Here is a 7,138-nt window from a genome sequence, read left to right as displayed (position 1 = left end):
CTCTCAACTTCCAGCCTGCCCTGCCCCCGTCCAGCCTTAATGAACATTGGCCCATCTCTCCAGGGCAGAACACTCCCCGACTCCGTGGCCTGTGGCTTGGAGTCCAGGCCCCTTATTGGTCGGTCTGTGGTGGGCCCACCCCTGCCCCTGCACCCCTCCCCTCCATCCTATCAGCCAACATCCTCCACACTGTTTCTTGCCTCCTGATCTTTGTCCGTGCTGTTCCCTCTGCTCTCATTTCACCCATCACGGTGCCACTGTCAGCTTATGTGACGGTCCCCCACCCATGCCCCCAAATTCTCCTTCCTGGGGAGGGCTGAGTAGAACACACATGCCAAGCCTGGAACATGTGGCTCCTGTGGGCCTGCTCTCACCAGATCCGTTGCCTCATCTCTATACCTGCCTGGAGGTCGGGCAGTGGAGGGAGGTCATGGCCTTGTTCTTGGAGGAGCAGTGGCCCAGGTCTGGTGTTGGGGGCAGGGCAGGGAGCCCAGTTAGGCGGCAGCTGAAGGGTGCAGGGGAGAGGTGATGAGATGCTGAGCCGAGCTCTGCTGAGAGGGGCCGTGGAATGGGAGGGCAGAACAGAATTTTCAGAGATCATGAGAAGGTCTGTTTTTTTTTTCTGGCTGTGCCTCGCGGCTTGTGGGAACTTCGTTCCCCTACCAGGGATTGAACCCGGGCCCTTGGCAGTGAAAGTGCAGAGTCTTAACCACTGGACTGCCAGTGAATTCCCACGAGAAGATCTTTTAACAATGCGCTTTCTGTACTCTGTGTTCAGGGCCTGCCTTAGTCTGCTCGGGTTGCTGTAACAAAATACCATAGACTGGTAGCTTAAACCCCATTTACTTCTCTCCGTTCTGGAGGCAGGAAGTCCAAGATCAAGGTGCCAGTAGATTCCATGTCTGGTGAGAGCCCACTTCTTGGCTTGCAGACAACAAGCTGTGTGCTCACATGACCTTTCTTTGGTGCTGGCTCAGAGAGAGAGAGATTTCTCTCCCTCTTCTTATAAGGGCATTTCTCTCCCTCTTCTTATAAGGGCACAAATCCCATCATGAGAGCCCCACCCTTGTGACCTCATCTAAACCAAATTATCTCCCAAAGGCCCTATCTCCAAATACCATCACACTGGGGGCCAGAACTTCAACATATGAATTCAGAGGGACACAGACATTCAGCCCATAAGAGAGTCCTGATAGGAAACACTCAATGTGGGTAATTTGAGAATTTGCTAAAGGGACAGTTTGACAAAGGTGTGGGCAGGTATAGGAAGCAGGAAGGGAGAGGGTAGTACCCTGGACTAATTATGGTGGCCTCACCTTCTCTACCCTCAGGCTAGAAGGGAAGGAGTGCTTCTTGGGGCCAGGACCCTGTGGATGAGGTTCCTGACAAGGGAAGGCTGTGACCTCACTCCTTCCTACTTGCGCTCCCTGTTGGCCAAACCCAAGCAGAAACCAGAGAGCCCATCAATGTGGTCTATCCATGTTGTATCCTGCTGCCCAGAGCAGAGTGGGGAGTAGATCTGGGGAAGCCAGTGGAATATACCTCTCTCCCACCTGCCATCTTTCCAAAGAGGATTGGAGACGGCTTACAAGAAAGGATTGCTGTTTCGAGTCTCAAAACAGGCAATGAGGACCAGGGAAAGCAAGGGGCAGCAAAGCACCCATGTTAAGGGTTCATACTAGCCATGCTTGAGCTTCCTCATTAGACGCTGAACTTCCTGGCAGCCTGGTCAAAAGGGGAAACAATGCAAGTTAAACTCAATGGAGTGAGTTGACTGCTCCTTCAGTTTTCACGCAGGAGCTGTCTGAGCCCCACAACCTTGAGAAAGTCAGTTCACTTCTCCGAACTTCAATATCCTCCTCTGTAAAAAGGGGGTAATGCCTGCTCCGCCTACCGAACATGAGGATGAAATGAGAAAGCACAGCGATTCCAGCAAGAAGAAGGGGAAAGGGCGAGAGGCTCTTTTCTAGAGAGACATTGCCTTTTCATTTTCCAGAAGGGACATCCACGCCAAGGACGTATCTGGACAAGGGCTGGACACTGTCACGTGGCCATCCCTTGCTGCAAGGGAATCTGGGAAACAATATTTCAGCTGCACATGTTACCTCCTTGATAAAAATCAGGTTTCTGAGAGTAAGAAAGAGAGGGGACATAGAGGACCTGGGGTAGACAGACCACCAGCCATGTCTACCGTGACTGGGAATGAGTTCTGGGACCAACTGCTGCCTTTTTAGGTAGGTTTGTTGGGGAAGCCAGCAGAAGAGCTGAGTGGGTGTCAGGAAAAGAACTGACAGAGTAGCAGACCAGAAGGGAAATGCAGGCTTAGGTGAGGTGGGTAGACCTGATTGGGCCACATCCAAGGAATAGCAACCTGGCCCTGTCTGTCTAGAGGGTCTGGAGGAAGGTCTCTGCCACCCACATGATCAACATCTCTACCTTGGTAAAAGCAGTACCAATGCAGACAGACACCCACCTATGACAAGGGAGGGTCACTTGCTAGATGGCGGAACCAAGCCCCCACCCGCCTAGAAATGGCAATGGGCCAGAATGAGGGGCAGAATCCAACAAGGTGGGATTAATATCAAGTTATTAAAATACGTCTTTAAAGGACTTCCCTGGGCTTCCCTGGTGGTGCAGTGGTTGAGAGTCAGCCTGCCGATGCAGGGGACACGGGTTCGTGCCCCGGTCTGGGAAGATCCCACGTGCCGCGGAGCGGCTGGGCCCGTGAGCCATGGCCGCTGGGCCTGTGCATCCGGAGCCTGTGCTCCGGAACGGGAGAGGCCACAACAGTGAGAGGCCCGCGTACCGCAAAAAAAAAAAAAAAAAAAAAGGACTTCCCTGGCGGTCTGGTTAAGCTTCCACGCTTCCAGTGCAGGGGCCATGGGTTTGATCCCCGGTCGGGGAACTAAGATCCCACATGCTGCATGGCGCGGCCAAAAAAAAAAAAAAGTTCTCATCTGTGGACTTAAAATGGCTCTTAAAATAACGTCTGTCAATTAAAAAAATAAGTTAATAAAAATAAGTTATTAAAGGGAGTCTTACACTAAACATTTAAAAAACATTTCTGCATGACCTCATCTCCAAAGTATATAAGTTGGCTTAAAAGGTACAATCGATAAGATAAAATAACTAGGTAGGAAATAATTGATGGAATCCTAAATCCTATACTTTAATCTAAAAGCATCTATGCACATATAGGAAATATGGGGAAATTCAGCTACACCCAGAACATGTGGGAAAGATTAGTTGCCCCGCGGCATGTGGGATCTTAGTTCCCCAAGGAAGGAACTGTCTCTGGAGGAACGCAGTAGCACTGCCTTGGCTAGATTTGTGGATCATTCATTCATTCATTCATTCATTCATCAACTGCTTCCTAAGGGCCTGCTGTTTGCCAGGCTTTGTTCAAGGCACCGTGGGTAGAGACGCCCGTGTTCTTGTCTTCCAGGGGGAAGGTGGATGGACTGTAAACCAAGACCAGCAGGACACCATGGAAGGGCGCATGTGCTTAGGAGTCTGGGTGGGTCCAGGAAGCCCGAGAGGGAGTGGGGGACAATTGAGCCTCATTGTGAATAAGGAGGAGGTATTTGCTGGGCATCACTGGGAGGCACCGGCATTCCTGGCAGTGGGAACAGCAAAGACATGGACATGGGGATCTGGGTGGGGAGTTCAAGAAATAACAGTGGGGTTTCCCTGGTGGCGCAGTGGTTGAGGGTCTGCCTGCCGATCCAGGGGACACGGGTTCGTGCCCCGGTCTGGGAAGATCCCACATGCCGCAGAGCGGCAGGGCCTGTGAGCCATGGCCGCTGAGCCTGCGCGTCCGGAGCCTGTGCTCCGCAACGGGAGAGGCCACAACACTGAGAGGCCCGCGTACCGCAAAAAAAAAAAAAAAAAAAAAAAGAGAGAGAAGAAATAACATGGGTTGGTGTGCCCGGCCCTTAAGAGGAGCGGGGCGGTACAGTGAGAAAGAGGCTGGAAAATGGGGCAAAAGTCAGATGGCAGAAGGCCTTGTGCATCTGGCCAAAGCGTGTGAGCTTGATCCTGGCTAAGATGGGGTGTGTGTGGGGGAACCACTGAGGTTTTAAGCAGAAGGCAGCAGTGACCCCACGTGGAGGGTGAGGTTCTGTCTTGAGGTCATTCCTGGAGGGCCGGTGGTAGTAACAGTCAGTGATCATAGCCATCATCACCCATTTACCTTCTTCTTAGTACCGGACCCTCTGCTAAGTGATTTCCTCACAAATTTGAGGGTGAGGATAATTTCCTCTCATTTCACTTTTGAGGCTAAAGACGTTCCAGTGACCTGCCTATAACTCTATAGTTTTAACTAATATTAACAACAGCAGTTATGAGCCCTCGGGTGCAAAGTACTTTACTGAATAATCTCAGTCCCCACGTCCCTGTGAGGTGTATAAAATGAAAGTAAGTTATACAAGGTGCAGCCCCCGAGACTCAGAGAGGTTAGGAAACGTGCCGAAGGCAGAACAGCTGTGTGAGCACTGGGGCTGAGATCTGAATCCAGGATACCTGACTCTTTTTCTTTAATTTTGTTCTATTTCTTTCCCTTTTCTTAAATATATATTTATTTATTTTTTGGCTGCGTCGGGTCTTCGTTGCGGCATACAGGATCTTTCTTTGTGGTGCGCGGTACTTCGCTGCGGTGCGCGGGCGTCTCTCCAGTCGTGGTGCACAGCCTTAGTTGCCCCGCGGCAATGTGGGATCTTAGTTCCCCAAGGAAGGAACTGGCGTCCCCTGCATTGCAAGATGGATTCTCAACCACTGGACCACCAGGGAAGTCCCAAGGACACCTGACTCTTAATCCCAAGGCACTTTACCCACACCCCGTCCCCGAGGTTGGGACCCTGAGCCTAGGTCTGCGTTGATGCCATGGCCCCACTGGCAACCCCTGGCTGGCCTGGGGCGCCCCGATGAGATCAGGAGGAAGGGGGTCCATGCCCGACCAGAGGATGCGGGGCCTGGAGACGAGCACACCGGCAAAAGACCTGTCAGATGTGCCCGAGCCCTGGGGGTGTGGGGGGCAGCCTCATTCCGGGGATCCCCAGAGGGCGTAACCGGACCAAGAAGTGGCATTGCGTGTGGGAGTGGGATCACAAAGAAGAAGGTCTTTGCTCTAAGCAGGAGTCTTGAGGAAGACGTTTCGAGCATGAGGGCCGTCCGGAAGTGCACAGACTACTTTACTGAGCGCCGCATGCCTGGAGATATCCAGGCAAAGGCTGGAGGATGGCCTGGCGGGGCGGTGATGGGAGGGGTCCTGCAGCAACCGGCAAAGGTCTCCACGGAGGGCGGCGGGAGTGGCGACGGGGTTGCCTGATCAGGGGGCCTCAGGGCACGGTCCTCCACCCGGAATCCTCACTCCTTGGCCAGAGGTGCTAAGCCCCCCTCCTCTGGGGCCAGAACACAGCCCTCTCTCTCCTCCCCACCCCAGCAGCACTGCCCCTCCCCCTCCCTCCTTCCCTGCCCCCCAACCCCACGAATTCCCCTGGAAGGGCTCAGAGCCTGGACACACACCCAAGGATCAGAGGGGGCCAGAAGTCAAGGAGCCAAGGGCTCTTTTTTATCCTCCCTGAGGCTGGGGGGAGCTCAGAGAGGCCCGGGAGCAGCAGAACATCCTCCCAGGCTCGCCAGCACTGCCTGCCCGGCAGGCTAGACCCGGCTGGCGGCACTGCCCTCCTCACAGTGGGTGCTGTGGCTCCCTTCACCCCTCTCCCAGCTGCTCCCCACAGAGCCTCCCAGGGCAGGGCCGGACCTGTGACCTGCCAGCTCCATATCCCACTTAGACCCACAGCTCTGGTCCCTGGAGGAAGTGAGTGGGGGCCAGGCTGAGGGGCTCTAAGTGAGAGTTCGGGGGAGGTGACTGAGCCGGGGGTCCCCCACTGAGGGTCTGTGGCTCCCATCCTTGAATTCCCTCGCTCCCAACAGGCGCTGCCGGGGAGGTTGCCCAGTGGGACTCACCTCTGCTGGGGATTGGGGAGCACTGGTCTGGGAGTCCAGAGTCCTGGGTTCTCACCTTGCCTGGGGCAAGTCAGCCCTCTCTGAAGCCTTTGGGGGTCACTGCCACCCGCCGCCAACAAGACAGACTTGCCCAGAGAATCCATCGTATGTTCATTCAACAAATACAGACTGCCTACTCTAATTAGAGTTCTGAGGATACAGAAGTGAGCAAAACAGACACTGCCCTCATTGTTTCTATTTTATTTAATGAATTAATTAATTTAGGCTGCTCCACGCGGCATGCAGGATCTTAGTTCCCTGACCAGGGATCGAAGCTGTGCCCCCTGCATTGGAAGCGAGAAGTCCTAACCACTGGACCGCCAGGGAAGTCCCTCATTGTTTTTATTTTATTATTATTTTTTTCAATAGACAGCAAACATGGTCTCCTTTACCCTGAGCTGTATTCTCCTCTTCACTCATTCTTCTTTTTTTTTGCGGTACGCGGGCCTCTCACTGTTGTGGCCTCTCCCGTTGCGGAGCACAGGCTCCGGACGCTCAGGCTCAGCGGCCATGGCTCACGGGCCCAGCCGCTCCGCGGCATGTGGGATCTTCCCGGACCGGGGCACGAACCCGTGTCCCCTGCATCGGCAGGCGGACTCTCAACCACTGCGCCACCGGGGAAGCCCCCTTTTTTTTTTTAACATCTTTATTGGAGTATAACTGTTTTACAATGGTGTGTTAGTTTCTGCTTTATAACAAAGTGAATCAGTTCCTCATTGTTTTTAAAATAATCAGCTCATGGATAACAATCTTACAGGTGAACAGTGAGAGGCAGGCGAGGATGCCAGGAGAGGGCAGGTCAAGGAGACACCCTGGTCTCGGAGCAGGGAGGGCTTCTCAGAGGAGGAGGGCAACCTCAGAAGGACAGATGAGCAGGAGTGAGCCTGCAGGCTCTATGGCTGGCAGGGGTTCTGCGGAACAAGAGCCCTGTGGGAGAGAGCTTGGTGGGGATTGGAGACGAGGAAATGGCACTCTGCCCAAGGTCCTGGCCATCCTCCCTGGAGCCCCTGCGTCCCACCCCGACCATCGCCCCAGGTACTTCCCCTCTGTCCTCTCTCCTTGCTTCTCTGTCTTCACTGTCCTGGCCAACAGCAGGGCCTAGAAACCAGAAGACAGTGGGCTGAGGTGCTCA

The sequence above is a fragment of the Hyperoodon ampullatus genome (genome assembly GCF_949752795.1).
Source record: "Hyperoodon ampullatus genome assembly, chromosome: 19".
Lineage (NCBI taxonomy): Eukaryota > Metazoa > Chordata > Mammalia > Artiodactyla > Ziphiidae > Hyperoodon > Hyperoodon ampullatus.
Note: the sequence above shows the minus strand (reverse complement) of the source record.